Raw genomic sequence first — 16,490 nt, 5'->3', positions numbered from 1 at the left:
AAGTACATACAGCCTTCTGTTGCTTCTGAAGATCTCAAAGTTAGACTCATCATCAGCCCAAAAAACACAACCCCACATCTCAGATGTCCAGTTTGAGTGTTCTTATGTAAATGTTCTGCTTTAATTTGGAAACGTGATTATTTTCTCTGCTATAACACGAAGTATGGAAGTTTATGTCTATGTTTCTGATGTTCCAGCTTTTTGTTTACTGTCTGTTCCACTGGAAATGAAAAAAAAAAAAGTCTTTTAGTTACTGATGAAAAAAAGCAATCCATGGCTTATGGCAATTTTTGGCATGACGCACATTGACAAAGCACACATGAGTACATGAGTCTGTGGAGTTCATGTGGGGTGTTCATGATATGCAGAGATTTTTGCCTACAAAAAGTGGTCCAAGGAAAAACAACTTGTGTACCATTACGCATGGTTATGCATCAAAGACTCAATAAAGTTAGTGGGGAGAGAAGACTTACCATCTTGTGCAATCCCACAGGCAAACCAGTGTAGCATGAATTTCTTAAAAAGTTGCTGCTGAATCACCAATCACACCAAGTGATGTGGATAGAGTTACACAGCTGGAGACCATAGTGAAAGAACAATCCTAGTACACTGACAAATGTACTTATAATATACCTTGGAGAATTTCAAGAAGGTGGTCTGGTCTAATGAGTCACATAATTGTTTTTTTACATAATGTGGATTGCTGGATGCAGGTGTACTTCTCAACTACAGAAGAGATGTCACCAGTGCTATGTTACCAAGACAAACCAGCAGAGGAAATAAGATGCTCTTGGCAATGCTCTGCTTGGAAACCCTGTGTCATTGCCTGCATGTCCTATTTCTGTACCTTCTGCTTGTTCTTCATGGTGATCAGTTGCTTAGTACCACAATTCGCAGAATGCAATGCTTTTTCTCAGCTCTTCTTCACAGTCCTCCCAACTAGCCTACTCCCATCCCACATCACTCCTGACAGTCCCCCACCCAAGGCTGTTATCTAATTTCACTGCAGACAACTGCACAGTGAGAACCTGCTGCATGCTCTCCCTGCCTGTTCTTTCCGTAGCATCATTCATGACAAGGCAGCATGCTGTAAGCACTTCTCACTCTTCCTAAACATCCCAATAAAGATATCTCAGGAGGCAGGGCTAGAGCTCAGACACCAGATCCAATCTAGCCTCCAGTTACATCAAAGGATGACGCTTTGTCACAGAAGAGAGGGAGAAGCTGAAGACTAAATACATCTTTTAGTTTTTCTATTTTCTATTTCTTGTCTGTGACAAAGCATGCTATTGCATGCACTATATTAGTAGTTATAGTAGTAGTAATTGAGCTTAAATACAATTTTCTGAAACTGGATAACCCCTTTAAAGCCTCTGCTGCTAATGCCTTGGTGCCAGATGGCATAGGACACCTTTAGGGGTATGTGGAGTTTATGCCTTGATGCTGTTGTAGTAACACAAGGATGTCCTAGACAATGTAATGGAGGTACTGTAGTTCAAAGTTATGGCTGATCAGAGTTTATGGTATGTACAGTAAGGCTATGTTCACACTGCGTATGAATCCGTCCGTAGTGCGAACCACGAATATACGCACGTAGTTTTGAGGTTGATGCGTTCGCTTGAAAGTATACGATATACGCCCGCACAGTGCACACTACGTATGAGCTTATGGCCGGATTGTATACGGCGCCGTGAAAAATGAACAAGACCATTGTTTGAGGACAGAAATGTTGAAACTCACGGCCGTGGATTTCCATGCGGTCCCGTACGGAGTACTTATTTCAGCCAAATTAAACTTGATTTTTCGATCCAAAAGGTTCTCTGTGGTTTACGGGGCTGGGCGAAGATTTCCAAGTAAATTACCTGCCTCAGATCTCTTCGAAACAAGCTAGGGAAACATAACTGAACTACGGGCGTATGTTCGCGGTTCGTACGCATCCGGCCTCATGTCTATTATTCCCACGCCAGTAGTTTCAGCCGCACATGTACGGCGGCGTACGATCTACGGACGGATTCATACGCAGTGTGAACATAGCCTTAATGTGGTGAGTTATACAGGTGTAGCAGATTTGCGTCTTTAGCGCATCATGCAGAGTCCAGTGCACATAGGAATAGTTCAATGGCAAATTCAATCCAGCTCCAACTCTTTATTCAACAAGTTACTAGCAATCATGCCGAGAATTTGACAGCGGAAGGAAAATGCCCACTGTAATTTGCCCACTGTATAGTTGCAACCAAACAATGGATATAAATTATAAGCTGACACATGTAGTAGCACTAGCACGAGTAAAATAATAATCCAGCGAACCCTTACATGAATGATGGTTCAGTCCTACATGAGAGCCATTGTTACTGGAGCTTGTTCTCTAGCAAATACTTTCTATATGCCACCATATAAGAACAGAGCTCTTTTGAGGCCGCTTATCATGTGTGAGAAATGTCGATGGCGCATCAAAAGGCTCCAGTGGGAATTCTGACATTGCTATTCCGTAACATCATATCTCATACTTAATTTTCTTCTTCCTCACATGCCTAAGGAGTCCTGGGTTAAAACAATAACGGCAGAGCTTGTATGGATTTCATTGCTTTCTCAGCAGGAAAAACTATTCGATATACATAATTCCCTGAACATTACATTAGGAACATAAAATGCTAATGATTTCTTTAGTGGGTTATGGCAAAATCATTACTCTAATTATCTATTTACATACACAACAACTTTAGGGCTGTGGCTTTTAATTGTCAATTTGGGTGATTTCCACCTGTTTTCTGGCTGCATACTGTGTGATAAATGGCACCACCTCGTTCTGCATTGTGGATAATGGGCATTTTAATTTTTTTCCGAGTATCAAGAAGTATTTTATGGTTTCTTAAAAAGTCAAAATGTTAGTGTTATGTTCCATATTGGATAACTGCATGCAACTCATTGGCGGACCAAAGCTCTACAGTACTTTAGTCCTTTCCATGGGCATACATCATCAAGTGCATCTTTTCTCTCTAGAGTTTTCAGTCTTTGCATTTGGCAATGAAGCTCTTGCTCTCAGCATGTTGCCTCAGTCATTTAAGTAACACAATTCAATTAACTCTTTCTATTAACTATATTCTTGATGGTTGAGAAAAGTCTTATGGCAAAGCCATTTGTCTGAAGACTGCCCATTAGTACACAGAGGCAGAACAGCATCCATGTGCTCCCATAGCAGCTCTAATGGGTGGTGTGTGTGAAACTACTCTTCCCTAGAGGCAAGTATATTGTAGTAGAACACATACATACACACAGTTTCTAATAGAGCATGTCAAGACAGAAAATGGCTCAGAATGGCATATTATGTACTGATAGCATTAAGAGTCACGCTTAAGACTCCATGCACTGGAATGGCAGTAGTAAGTCTATGTTCAATATGGAACCCTAAAATACAGCTGGGTACATGTATTAGAATGGAAAACGTATTACAGCTCCAAACAAAACAGAGCCATAATACAGTCGTGTATGAAGGAATAATAATAGTAAACAAACAAATATAAATGGAAGCCTGAAAAATGCGTCTAGATGACAGATATTGTATGGAAAGAAACCACAAAAAATAGGTCATTGAAAAAGGTGTTTGGCTGCAGCTTAATGCCTTTTTCCCTATTGAAATAAATAATGTTTATGGTGCCACGCTTGAGAAATACTGTTGGATGAACAATGATTTGGCACACATTGGTCTTATTTGTATGTACTATAGACCGTCACTGAAAAAAACTTCCACCTAAATAGTTGATGGATGTAGATACACTACATGAGCATAGGAACAACTATCACTGAAAAACATGTAGGTTTAAAACTTCTAACAAATTTTATTGGATATACATTAAAAACGTGGTCCAAAGAGAAAACAAAATATATCACCAAACATAGAAAAAACTTAGTGAATGATGCCGCACTAAACAAAATATGATATAGAGGTAGTGTGTCTATTTATTCATCTATTCCCACACTACACCCCAATCGCTGCATAAATATACAGTATAGTGGCATCAATCTACCACCCCGGTCTCAACGCGTTTCTCCCCTCCGGGATCATCAGGAGACCAAACCTGTAAACTCAAATGACAACAAAAATATGGTGCCACTATATCCCGTGTCCCTAAGGACAATAAGGGATGGTATTGCAAGGGCACTGTAAACTTTCACTCAATAAATAATGTATAAGTTATGCTTAGAAAGTGTCACAATCGACCAACCAGTGCCATAATAAAACCGGGCTCCAACGAGCCACTTACGATCCCCACAGACAGATGTCCGGTCTCATATGGTAGTGTCCTCGGCACTACCATATGAGACCGGACATCTGTCTGTGGGGATCGTAAGTGGCTCGTTGGAGCCCGGTTTTATTATGGCACTGGTTGGTCGATTGTGACACTTTCTAAGCATAACTTATACATTATTTATTGAGTGAAAGTTTACAGTGCCCTTGCAATACCATCCCTTATTGTCCTTAGGGACACGGGATATAGTGGCAACATATTTTTGTTGTCATTTGAGTTTACAGGTTTGGTCTCCTGATGATCCCGGAGGGGAGAAACGCGTTGAGACCGGGGTGGTAGATTGATGCCACTATACTGTATATTTATGCAGCGATTGGGGTGTAGTGTGGGAATAGATGAATAAATAGACACACTACCTCTATATCATATTTTGTTTAGTGCGGCATCATTCACTAAGTTTTTTCTATGTTTGGTGATATATTTTGTTTTCTCTTTGGACCACGTTTTTAATGTATATCCAATAAAATTTGTTAGAAGTTTTAAACCTACATGTTTTTCAGTGATAGTTATGTACTATAGACTCATATCATATCACCATCATTGTTTCTGCTCTTAACAACATCATGGCAAGTATGATGGATTCCTTTAGAAATGGATACCAACCAGTCCTAAAGGATCCCATTAACTCATAATGGGATATGTCAAGTTTCTGTCAAAGTTCCAGTATTTTTAATGGCATGTCTATCCCTCCACACTATGCTGTTCTTGACATTAGGAACACTGGAACCCAACAGACCAAAACAGAATGCTGATGGTGTTATAAACCAAGCGTTATAGTATACATCAAAATTGTTTGACTTTACAACGGTTTTATAAATATAATGCATAGCTGTAATACTGCCACTCTGTGATATATCTCTCAATCTGTTATCTTCACTCTTCTCCAAAATGGCCTTAATTTCTTTAGGGTTTTTAAACTTTTCAACAATATTTTATACTGGATTTTTTGAGGATAAAAAGAGTCCAAACTAATAAATTTGTCATTTGGCAATGAGATAATGTAAAATATATACACCTTCTATAGCTGTCAGTCAAATGCTCATAAGGTTGCTAGCTATTCCTTCTGACTCCCCCATATTCATGCACTCTTAGTTTGGCGGAGCATATGTGTGTCCTCAGTAAGAGCCCTATTACACGAAGTGATAATCTGTGAAATGAGGCTGAGTCAGCAGAATATCGCAACATGTAATAAAGACAAGGATCAATTGAAGAAAAGATTATTGACTGATCAATGTCTTTTTAACATGTTTAAAAATTATTGCTGAGGGTATATATTATTGCTGCTAGGGTAAAAAAATAAAAAATAAAGATTATACTTACCTGTCCAAGCTCCTCTGGTGTCCTCCAACCTTGTTCCTGTGTTCTTTGCTCACTGCAGCCACCTCCAGCACTTCTGAACCCATCTCTGAAGTGACATGCTGCTCAGCCAATCACTGGCCGTGGTACTGTCCCATCTTAGCCAGTCATTGGCTGAGCGGCCTGTCACTTTAGAGACAGGATAAGAAGTCACTGAGGTGGCTGCAGTGAGCAGGAAACAAAGGTACAAGGCTGGAGGACTAAGGAGAGGGCAATTAGCCACTGTCAGTTATCTTTGGCAGCAGCTTATTACCTTTTATCTGAACCTTTTTTTTTCATATATATTAATATATGTAAATCATCAAGTGTCACATCAGGGTTGATCAAACATGCAAACATGCCATCCCCTTCCTGCATGTGATTGGCAGCCTCTGTGCTGTAGCAAATAGAAAAATTGGCAAAACCAAAAGCAAAACCTTTAACGACCAACTAAGGTTCAAGAAGGGAGTGGTTTCAATAAAAAAAAAAATGAGCATAAGAACAAGGGAACATACTCTGAGGTTAGTTGGGGGAAAGGTCAGAAACAATATGAGAGAATATTACTTTACTGAAAGAGGAGTAGATGTTTAGAGAAAACTTCCAGCAGATGTGGTTGGTAAATCTACAATAACTGAATGTAAACCTGTCTGGGATAAATATATATGTATCCTAAGATAATAAGAAGGAAATACTAAAATTTCAGTGGAGGATCCTTCAGAGCATCATGCATCCTTATACAACCTTACCTCTTCACACTCCTGCGACACCTTCTTTGGCACTTGGAGCGCTGTGCCAGACTCTCAGAGACCTGCCCTGCAGGAGCACATATCCCCACCTGAGTCCAGCGCCGTGTGCCGGGTAATGTCACGGAATTCCCAACTGCGTCCCTGATTACCGGGAACACTATATAACCAGCCAGGGGGCTCAGCCTATCCACAGCTGTGTGGCATTGAGGAAAGTTGGACTGGCAGGATTTCCTGACAGTCATCTCCCATGTGTACGGATGTTTCTCATGAAGGTCCAGTGTGAGTGTGTCTTGTCTTTTGTTCTGTGTTTCACTGTAGCCTCAAGGAGAGACCATTTCCGTGGTTGTCTACAGTTGCTTAAGACTTTTGAGGCAAGTAGGCAGGGTCAGCTGGTGGGACCACATTAGAGCTCACTGTCCGTGTCTTTTCCGTCCTCTTTTCTTTTCTGGTTATACCCATCTACCCCCATGTCCCATCCACATGCAATTGTGTCTAGTACTGGAAGTAAGCCCCATTTATGCTAAGTCAAAGAGTTTTGTTATGGTATCAGACATGCTCACATTGTGTCAGTTTTCGATTTTCAAACTTCTGGGAGTTGGATTCTTATGATCACACATTGAAGTATTAAAAGGAAACTAACAGCAAATAAAATAAATAAGGTGGTTTGGTGCACTGGGGATTGAACTACCAATCTTCCCCACCTCCCTCCCGCCTCCTCATGAATATAGAGCCAGTGCTCTGCAGTAACGTTACTTTGGCTTCTCATCACTGTAAAGCACTGGATGACTATTCATGGGGTGGGGCTTAAATCGTGCACTGTGGTCCCGCCCCAGTGCACCAAACTTCTTCATCTACATTTGAATAAAAGAGAGAATTTAACGACAATGGCTTTAAGGATGAAGTTGAGAAAATTACCTTCATTTTCAGCATCCCTGTTACTCTGAAAAGGGATTTTTCCTATGGAAAGCTACAGATAACTCATAGAATACTACATATTGTCTGTCTTTATTGACAAGTATTTGTAGCTTTTTCTCTGAAAGCTTACAAGCGTTTTGCATTTCTGAGAAGTTATCATGTAGGATGAACAACAATTATAGTCTTTAGTGAAGGAGCTATGAATACTTGTTACCTGCAATGTATTCCCAGTATGGTTATTTCATTCATTCTTAGTGAGTGCCACATGGGATTCTGGCTTGGCTAAATGGATCTTTATAAGAGACTGTTGCTTTTATGTTACAGAGCACCTCCGATTTATATTCATCTGGCTTTGTGATTAATTATATGCCCCCTGTGGTGCTATATTGGCTATATTTTCTTTGCATTAAAATCACAAAATATTGTGCCAAAGCTCACATGTGAACATTGACTAAATCCTGTTCATTGATAAATTTAATGAACTTAAGTGAGAGCTCATTCACTTAACCTTTGAGTTGTGCACAGCAATAATAAAGCACCTATTGAAGTCTGTAAGCCATTCTTCTAAAGGTACAATAAAAAAATATCTAATTCTTAATAGTGTTCCATATTACAAAGGTACTCCACTATTTTCTTTGCTTTTAACAAAAGATGGCTTTATTATATTGCATCTTAAATGTGATTTATAGAGACATTTTTTTTTAAGCTGAAGGTGGTATAAGGAAAAAGTCCTATTCATCTGCTCCAACATCCCCCCCCCCTACACACACACACACACACACACCGCAGCTCCTGGCATGATGTCATCTGGTCCCCACTCATCGCTACTTCTTTCTTCTTCTGAGATGAGCGTCTCAGCATAAACTGCCCACTCAGCTAATCAATGACTACTGCAGGTCAATCGTTGCAACTAGTGATTGGCTGAGCAGGCACTTCCTGCTGAGATGGCTCATCTTGAATGCAGGAAGTGGTGACGAGTCAGGACCAGAAGACAACGTATCAGGAGCTTTTATACCACCCCTGCCATAGTTAAATTATTTTATGTCCCGGGCAACCAGTATAAAGATTGGCACTATGGCATTGGTTCCATACATTGGCACTAACCTCTACACAAGGAAACCACAAAAATTTTGTGTGCATCTATTGAGAGTTCATGGACACAGCTTTAACATCTGCATTAGATGTGATTGATATTTTGTGCACATCTGCTATCCATAGTTTATCAATGCCTTGTATAGATAACTAGTAAATCTTCTATACAATAAAATAAAACATGAATATATTTTTCCTTTGCTTAGTAACTGATGTAAAACAATTTAGCCCACTGTCCACTTCACTGTGGTCTATGCACGCTTTTACTGTCAGATGTACTTATCAGGTAACGGAAGATTAACAAAGACAATACAAAACATAGGAACAATTCTATGAGTAAGTCTGTGTCTGTAAGTAGAGGTAGAAAGCAGATGAACTCTCACTGGAGATAAAATGTCAGGAGCGGTTAATTCTAACAGAAGATACAAAACAAAGAAACCATTTCATTCCCATTGGGACCTTCCAGTAAAAGCATAATTTCTACAGCAGTCTAGATAAAATTTATTGTTGAAGTGGTATGAGGTCAGAATTGTACTTTTCATGCTTAAAAGTTCTATTTTTCCTAAACTTTAGATGATATTTTTGTTTTACTTTTTGTTTTCTGTTAGCATGCTTATTTGCTTAGCTATGTACTACTGTATTATAACACTACTGCATAGTCATAGGATAACTCTCTTAATATCTAAAACATCTATGCATGTGTACAAATTGTGGATCACACCATTAGGCACTACAACACGAAATGTAAAAGTGGATGAATACATCTCTATTGTATTCCTTAGAATTACTTTAGGTTGAAATTATTCTTAGTAGTACTGATCCCCTTAAGAACATCCTTGAAGGGCGTTTTCAGTCACATTGATGATGGTCTAGTTCTGAAATTCTAAATTATTTTGAGAACATGTCTTCCATGAGAAATGATATTATTGGCATTCTCCTGCAAAACTTTTAAAAAATATAGACACAGCCAATTGGCTATATAGTCTTAAAGAGGTTGTTCGTTGTGGACAATCCCTTTTTAGTCCATGTTTAAAAAAAAAAAAAAAAAAATCTGATCCCATGATACCATTTGCTGCTAACTGTTGCATTTGACCAGGGAACCTTTTACATTTTGAAGCTTATAAACCTCGGTGGTATAGTTGGGATCATTGTTAAGTTTGCAGCTTACATTTCGCCCATACCCATTCAGACCACGTGCTAACTTCACTAGGTCAAGCATCTAATAAGTATAGGGGGTCAAGATCAGTGTGGTGGGCTGAACAATTGTTAGGCTGATTGCTATCACAAGTGTATGTGTAGCTTTACACGTCTGTGTTAATGTACATTGATTTTCTCCAACACTCAAATAACATATTGACAAGTTAATTGGGTTTAAAAGAAATTTCTCCTGGTATGTATGTATTTCATGTTATGACCTGAGCTCCATCACTGCTGTGAGTTACTGTATGACACTATTAGGGATGAGCCTGTAAAGGTTCCCATATACAGTGGTGCCTTGGATTACGAGCATAATTCGTTCTAGGACCATACTTGTAATCCAAATGCACTCTTAAAGCAAAGCTAATTTTTCCCATAAGAAATTATTGAAATGTAGACAAATGGTTCCACACCCCCCAAAATAATGATTTTTATTCTAAATAACATGTAAAACAAATGAAACAAGAATTTAGAAACAGCTGAATATGTGAAATTATAAGTTACTGTACAGTAATGAAGAGGATGGGAAACACAAGGGCAGACAAAGACTGCAGGGAGCATGAAGGAATGAGCAGGACAGATGTGGGCACAGTATAGCAGCACTCTCTGTTTGGGGAGAGAAAGGTTACAGCTATGAAGAGATTACCTCCACAGTCCAGTCCCCTGATGCAAGCCCCAGCCTGAAGTGGATCTGCTATGATTTTGAAGGTGAGGGAGACTTCCTGGGTCAGAGTACAGTGCTGTAGACCCTGCTATGCAGACCATGCAGACCATGCCCCTCCTCCGCTAACCCTCCCACCCAGTACAGGGAGCTCTTAAACCAAAGCAATGCTCTTAAACCAAGTTGCAATTTTGAAAAACTGTGAGCTCTTCTTGCAAAACGCTCTTAATCCAGGTTACTCTTAAACCAAGTTACCACTGCACTTTGGTTTAGCCATCTGTATACAATGTATGGGTTTCTCCACTGACAAATGATGTTTATAGGGATATGGGAAAGGGAAGATGGAAAATCACTGCCTGACCCCGGAGCCTGGCTCCGACTTCCCAATAAGGAACACATGAGCGCTTGGCCATGCCATGTTCATGTATATGGGGAGGAGGTCAGAAGTGACTGCCAAACAAACGACTGAAGCATTCTTGAAGGGGCAGTGTGCTTGCTCAAGATGCAACAATGTAGTATGTTCGTTCTTAAAAAAAAACAAAAACGGTGCATTGGTTACCATGCACACACCACACTTTGATGTGAGCTGATGTCGTTCCCAGCTATAATTTACACCACTTTATGGCATATATTATAGTAAATGATTAGAGCTGTGAGAGGTCATGCCTTTTCACACTAAGCCCCATCCAGAGAGCTTTGCATAAAATTGTTCAGCTTTTTATTGTATAAAAATTTGCATACATACTAATTCCCCTTGTGTACACTGCTCTAAAATATGTGGGTCCTATATAAATAACAACAGTAAAATAAAAATAAACTATTGTTTCTGCATCTCAAAAGAGAGGCTATCATGTTTCATATATTTATAGTATTCATAGTATTCATAGTATTTTGTCTAGTTGTTGTATTAGTTCTAGCAGTAGTCATTTATTTATAGCCATAGACAATATAGTTTCATCGGACGTTGGAAGAAGATTTTCATCTCACTAATAATAATTATGTTCCAGGTTAGATGTCCATAAATTAGAGGAAATTAATAAGCAGCGACCAAACACCATCCATTCTCTGTACACGCTGTGATTTTTTTCCTACTGTCAGAATTAATTTAATATAAGTTAATGAGTGTTTAATGAAGTATGAGTGACCTTTATTTTACCTTCCACACACATCAGATTAAAGTAATCAGTTATATCTTAAGTGTGTCATTTTACTAATTTGCTTCTGTTAATGAGTGCAATATCATTTCCTGGGGTATTCTAAAACATTACTTATCAGTTTGCAAAATATATCTTATCTTATATAGGATATCGCTATATCAAATTTACCAAGCATACAAAAAGAAAAGGCCTGCCATCATGAATCCTTATTAGTTGGAAAGAACCTGCACGATTAGCTGATCATATGGTGTCCTACTGCTTGATCCCCCCCCCCCCCCCATCATGAATGTAGCAGTATGAGAAAAGCGTAGGACTGGGTAAGATTGAACTGGTAGTATACTATAGAACAATTAACTTTTCATTGAGTGGTGATTAAATGGGTGTATAAGAACAGGAGACAACTAAAGCAGTAACTCAGCAGTGATGTAGACAAATACCCTTTAAAGGCAAACTAACAGCAGGGTACATGTCTCTCATCTCCTGTTATATCCCTTTAGCACAAGGCCCTGAGAATGAGGTGTGGGCGACACTTTTGAATACTGGGGTTGTGCTCTGGAGTGACATCACTTCATATCTCATTACTGCAGAGTAAATAAATAATCATTAGGAGGGGCAAGCCTGCTGGGGTGGATCAGGCACCAAGGATGAAGGCATTTTTTTTAACTTCTTCCTCAAAGCTGCTTTTGGGATCATTGTAGTTTATTTTGTAGGATAATGTTGCACTGGGGACAGCACTATTGAATATTGAGGCGGTGCTCTGCAGTGACATCACACTAGCATTTATTACTGCAGAGCGATATAAAAATTATCATATGTATGCTATACAAACAAATAAATTGTCAGCGTCGGGTATGGCAAAAGGCAGTCTGACAAGACACGGACAGTGAGCGCTAAGCTGACCCTGCCCACTGTTTCTGCCTACTTGCCACAAGACAGATCTAAGCGACTGCGGACAACCAAAGCGACAGTCCCTATTCTCTATAAGGTGAAACACAGAACAGCAACAGACAAACAAACACAATAAACCCAAGGTCAACAATCCAGGTCGGTAATGGTGGGTAGCAAAAGTACAAAATCGGCAGACAAGTTGGGAAAAGGAGAACAGGCTATAAGTCAGGGCCAGCGGCAGACAGGATAGAGAGGGAACCGGCAAGGGTCACAGAAACACACAGCAGATATCAGAGGGAGTACGCTTAGCCTAGATTTCCCTAATAGCCAGCGACTAGCTGCAGGCCATGCTTACTACTTATGAGGACCAGGAGCCCGTTCCAGATCCCCATTGGAACAGTGCTCAGATCCATAAAGACCCTAACTGGTAAAGACACCTGCCAGTCAAGGGAATCACCTCATTGCTCAGCTGCAGGAATGAAGCTAGCAGAGTAACTCTTGCATTGCTAGAGGCTAAGAGGCAATGCGGGTGGGGCTGTTAAAATAAAAACAGAACCTTGTTCAGTCCAGGTTCAGTGCCTTCTGTGCCGCACAAACCGAACTGAGAAACGCAAAGGCACATTCCTTACATGAATTTTATGCAATGCCTACATTACCAAAGAACTGATTTCAGTCAATAGTTTTATGCCACGCCAGGAAATTGCTTTGAAAGCCTTTAATGGTTGTGCACTTTTTGAAAAAAATTTTTTTGCATTGTTACAATGGATGTGGAGAGGGACCAAGCAACAACTGTTCCCTGCAGCACCGCCATAGGGGTAATGACACATTACATAGTGCCTATTAACATCAGGATGTTGTCTTTGTAATGCCTTAACATGCTGTGTCCTCTAGAGCGAGCAAATCTCTTTGTGTCTGTCTCCTCCCTAACTGATAAATGAGAGTCTTAACTAAGGAACCCTATTATATTTACTCAGAAATCCCTCATAATGAATCTGAAAATGTACTTTCAAGAATACACAACCTTCTTAATACAACTTGCACTATATCACTCAGTAAAACAAATATCTGTTTCATAACCCTCTTCACTATATATTCAAGCTCATTGATTTTCCCTCCTCGGCACAAAACTGTTAGCGATTTGCCTTTATGAAGCTACACGAAGAGGGGAATGTGTGGGCGATGAGGTAGAAGCTAACTGAGGTCAAAAAGTTTTAAAATTAGATGTATTCGGTTAGGCTCAAATGTGAAGATTTATGAACAGGAAGTCATCAAGAGTAATCATAAGGCTGGGTTCACACTATGTATATTTGAGGCTGTATTTGGTCCTCATGTCAGGTCCTCATAGCAACCAAAACCAGGAGTGGATTGAAAACACAGAAAGGCTCTGTTCACATAATGATGAAATTGAGTGGATGGCCGCCATATAACAGTAAATAACTTCCATTATTTCAATACAACAGCCGTTGTTTTAAAATAACAGCACTTATTTGCCATTAAATGACGGCCATCCACTTAATTACAACATTATGTGAACAGAGCCTTTCTGTGTTTTTAATCCACTCCTTGTTTTGGTTGCTATACAGCCTCAAACATACAGCCTCAAATATGCGTAGTGTGAACATAGCCTCAGAATGTAAAGTCTGTTAACTAACAAAAGTAGATTGAAAGAACGTTTTCCCTTCTCACCTTTCCTAGTCTCTCGAAAGAGCAAGAAAGTCATAAGTTGCCAAGCAGACATTAATATAATATATGACTTTAGCTAGGAAACAAAGTCATCTTGTAAATGGTTGTGATCCAGACATGACAGATGAGTTATATGTGAAACATTAGTGATAATATTACTATCACTCATATAAGCTTCCTAGGACATCGTTCTGAAGACAACTCTAATTTGTCATCTCATACATTCTGTAGCGGGGTCGGTATATTAAGGAATAGTGGACAAATGTATGGAGATTTATTAGATGTATTATTCTACATCATGATTGTTTTTAAAACCAGGAGCAAATTGGTATTTGAATAATTTTTTTTTTAAATATTAGTAATCTAAGCGGTTTAGAATAGTAGTATAAATATTTTGTAATTACTACTGTTCAGGTATTCAGTTTAACTCCTTCCTGACCCATGACGTATACCTACAACATGGGTTGGGAGTTATACCAGGCTATCAGCAGATGGTACCAGTTGGTAATAACAGACATCAGAGATTACTCTCATGCCAATGATTTAAATGTTTAAATACCATGCTCAAAAGCAGTTTTTATTCTCAGTCATTGGTGGTCCAAAGGCCTGATCAACATCCCGATGTTATAGGCCTCTGCTAGGCCTTGGAGCCTGTTGTGACTGCTCTGCGACCTCTTTGGCAAACTGTATCAGCAGAGTGCCGATCTAACAGGTGGGTGTAATTCATATTCATATTGCTTCACTATTATAAGCAATCGAATGATTGCTTATAATGATTCCCCAGCCAAGCACTGTGTTATCAACTATTGATAGCCTTTCCAGTCTATAGGCTATAAATAGTTATTTCCTGAAATACTTTTCAAGTGTTAGTTTCACTTACATATATTTTTGTGTTCTGTTTCATAGTGCATTTTTATAAAAAGTGTGCCAGCTATATTGGACTCCATTTTGTAGCATATAAAAAGAAGGGTTCTCTTTAAGTATAGCTAAATTTTTGACTGTTTTATATTGCCATAAACAAATTGTATGTTCAATTTTATTATACACAGAGTTCACTGTTGTGGATGAGCTTTCTTCTGGCACATTGTGGAAGATTTATTATTATTGCCCTTGGCGTGTGCCACAAAAAGGATGTAGATTTTTGTACAAACCACTTGTTTTGCAGAAAAATTTGTGGCTTTTCCATGAACCCTGCTTGCCTGATGGACTGAAAAGGGACCACGACAAGGCAGGGAAGGAGCAAAGCCACCTCCTGCCCCTGATTTATCATAGTTTACGCCTGCAATGAGGCATAAACAATGGCAGAAAGCTACACCTGCTACAGAGCAGATGTGTGTTACTGCGCCTGCTTTTTGACAGGTGCAGGTCCTGTTGGATTTACTAAGAGGCATGCACCTTTTCATAAATCCAGCGGACTACATGAGGGGCAGGGTTTTATTTAAGAACGGCATATGAATAGGCTGGTCTTGCTAAATCTCCCCCTCATATATTGTGGACTCTGGGTCATATTTGACCCTGGACATTTGTGAGTCCATTCTAAATAAGCCATTCTAAGTGAGAAAGCAGAATTAATACTAGATTGAAACCAGAAGTAAACCGAAGGTAACGTTCCTCCATATTCTAATCTCTGCACCCTCCCTTTTAGCTCGCAATGTTCATTTTAGCTTTCACCTTTGCTTCCATTATCCTCAAACTCTGCTCTAACCCTCCACTTCCCACATCAAGCAACAACCTTTTTATTTCTCCAGCTCTTTTACCCACTGGTCTGACCCCTCCTGTCATCCTCTTTCCATACACTAAAACTTTTACATCTAAATGCTCTCAATGTCCGCACCCTCTCACCTCCTCACACCTACTGTCTCTATCTCTGCTGCTTCTCACTGCTGGAGACATCTCACAAAACCCTGGCCCTCCCCACCAGATCTCATCTACCCTACTGCCTTCCTTTTGTCCACCTTCCTCTACATCACGCTGTCCCTCTAACACCATACGCATCCGTCCTGACCCCCCCTCCCCCTGTCCCTGTCCCTTTCTCTGCTGCACTCTGGAACGCATGCTCTGTCTACAATAAACCTACAATTCATAAATGATCTCTTACTTTACCACAACCTCTTCTTCTTAGGCTTAACTGAGACATTACTGTCCCCCACTAACACTGCTTCCCCTGGTGCACTTTCCTACAGTGGGCTCCAGTTTACACACACCCCTTGCCCTGGCAGTAAACAGGGTGGTGGAGTTGGCCTGCTGCTAATGGACAACTGCTCCTTTACCTCAACCCCTGCTCTCCCTGCCCTCACCTTCATCTCCTTTGAAGTACACTCAAGCCATATCTATTCCCCCTCTAACCTCCAAGTGGCTGTCATCTACCGACCACCAGGCTCTGCAACCACCTTCCTTGACCAATTCAACACTTGGCTATTGCATTTCCTCTCAACAGATATTCCCACCATCATCATGGCTTACTTCAACATCCCCATCAACACATCCAAATCAGCTGCCTCTAAACTCC

The 16,490-nt window shown here is 39.9% G+C and overlaps 1 protein-coding gene across 1 annotated transcript in view; it reads left to right on the top strand.

The window, feature by feature from the left end:
• Positions 1 to 16,490, top strand: part of KCTD8 (potassium channel tetramerization domain containing 8) — a 90,108-nt gene that overhangs the window by 18,015 nt on the left and 55,603 nt on the right. The gene's annotated exons all lie outside the window — the stretch shown is intronic.

This window comes from Dendropsophus ebraccatus, chromosome 7 (assembly GCF_027789765.1).
Source record: "Dendropsophus ebraccatus isolate aDenEbr1 chromosome 7, aDenEbr1.pat, whole genome shotgun sequence".
Taxonomy (NCBI): domain Eukaryota; kingdom Metazoa; phylum Chordata; class Amphibia; order Anura; family Hylidae; genus Dendropsophus; species Dendropsophus ebraccatus.
Note: the sequence above shows the minus strand (reverse complement) of the source record. Positions and strands in the feature narration are given on the sequence as shown.